Consider the following 2,469-nt stretch of genomic DNA (forward strand, 5'->3'; position numbering starts at 1 on the left):
AGAATAAATAATTATTTCTAACTACAGACTGATGGAAAGAAGTTCCATCTGAACTTGGATCACGTACCCTGTTACTGTATGCATAGACGATTAAGAACATAAACCAATAGTAATCCATTATGATCGACGCATGGATGATTAAGAAAGTAAACCAAGATTGCTGGGGTTAGCAATGAAAGAAAGAGCTCGGCATTAATTTCTTCATGCATATTCATAGCAGAGTCTACTAAAAGAGGGACCAACCTCATCGTGGTCAGTCCGTCTCTACTATGCCTTCGACGTAGCAGCAACTCCACTATGAGTGAGTGAGGGTTCTCTCTTCTTTTTTTCCCCCTTTTTTATAGGTAATATCAATTTTATTAAAAGAAGAAAAGGAAAAACAAGGAAAGACAAAATATACAAGGCCCACAGAAGCTACAAGAGATAAACTTCATCTCAATCAACAAGCATCAAGAGACTAGCACAACTCACAAAAGAGAGCAAAAGCTCCCTTCCCAAAGAAAAGAGAAGCCAAGAGTGAAAAAGAGGCTGGCACCAACAACCAACATCCTCCAAGGGACCCTCACCTGACCCTCAACGCTGATGAGCCCACAAAACTTGTGCATGCATGTTTTATAAGCAGCAACAAAATAACAGAGAGAGAACAAAAAAAAAAGAAGATATTACCTTCAGACAAGAAAGCTCCCTGCAGGAATTAACTCCTCGAATACCTTTGTTTCACAAGCAGCAACAAAACTACAGGATAACAAACAAAATTAATGAACAATTGAAATAATATGAGCAAACATTTAGTCACAGCCACACATGCATAACTAGAATCCATGAGAAGTGAAGAAGTAAATTTTAGATTGAAAAAACATGAAGAGATGTGAAGCATCAACCATGGCATCAGTCTGAACAAGGATATGAACTCATACACCATATATTTATACTTAAATTTTTACTTTTTCTAGTCATAGCATTCAAAACTGTGGACAGTTTAGCAGAATGTTTTGACCACCAGGTGGTTTAAAAGTTCTTCCTAACACAAGCGAAGTTTAAGCAGCAATGCTGCACAACATGACTAAACTTTCAGAATAGCCCCAGCAATGCCATCTTTATTGAAATCCAACTTCATGAGACTAAAAAGATCTTGATCAAATTCATTCTCATCCACATGTGATGGGTGGTTGTGAAGCCAATTAAAGAATAAGACAAAGGTGAACTAAAGGTCAGACCAGTAACATAACACAAACCCTGATTTAACCAGTGGAAGTGTTCCTCAAAAATATCCTCACTGCCTCACATCATTGGACAATGTCTGGACCTTTATGTACGGTTCTGTCTATAGGTTGGAGACTGCATGCCTCGTATTAGCAGTCAACATGAGCCTTATTCCAAGAGTTCGATACCGCAAACAAGCCGTATAACTAAATCATATCATCCTGTCTGTCCAGAGTTACAGTTTTGCCTCTTCCATGGATTTGTTTGTACCTTAGGTTGAAATAAGAAAATTCAAATGGATGTATGATCTTTATGGCCATGCATATATACAAACTCAAAAAGAAGTTCACTGTCAATGCCTGCTTAAGATTCCACCTGATGTTTTCTTTGGTAGGAAATCCTGCACTGCATCATCACTTCTTGGATTATTCCAGGATTTCTATCTTTTCCAGCATCTTCTAACTTTTATACTGAGAGTGAGGTGTCAATTAAAAAATTACAAACAACAAAGTGTTGTATGAAGCAACTAATTGGACCGCCACAAAGCAAGTTACTCTCCTTTTGGAAAAGAGTGTCAAATTAAACTCCCTCGTGAAATCATCAGCAAGAGAAAATAATCCAATAGTGGAAAGGGAAAGTAATCCATCTCAATGCGTCAGAACATAAGTATGCACTTCAAAACCTTTTGCAAGGCTTGATATTGTCGGACTTGCTGCCATATCTAGGGCTAATCACCTCAATGACGAATGCAAATCCAAGAAATAAAGAAAAATAACGTTATAGGATGATTGAGTCCAAACATATAAAACAATAGAAAGCAGAAAGAAAAGAAACAGAAATTGAGTTCTTCAGTGCCGTTTTTCATCAAAGCTATTACAGGCAATGGAACAGTTCGACCATCAAATTAAGTAAAAGAAAGAATCAAGAAGAGATAAAGAAAATAAAATTCAGTTCATGACAACACACACAAATTATAGTATTTGTGTGAGCTCAGTACGAAGCCATCTCTTTAACGTAGCATAGAACATCAAACAAGAAAGAAACACAAAATTTAGGTCCACATTCATAGAGAATGAATCAAAGAACAAAAAAATAAACAGTAAAATGTAAAATGGATGCAGAGAGAATTTGAAGATTATACCGTTGAATTCTTCTGCAAATCGAGAAATACAGCATGAATCACTGAAACGGAAGACTTTAAGATGAATGCATAAAGAATTTGAAGAATATACCTTACAATTCTTCTGCAAATCGAGAAATGCAGCA

Source organism: Telopea speciosissima, chromosome 6, assembly GCF_018873765.1.
Source record: "Telopea speciosissima isolate NSW1024214 ecotype Mountain lineage chromosome 6, Tspe_v1, whole genome shotgun sequence".
NCBI classification, from domain to species: Eukaryota; Viridiplantae; Streptophyta; class Magnoliopsida; order Proteales; family Proteaceae; genus Telopea; species Telopea speciosissima.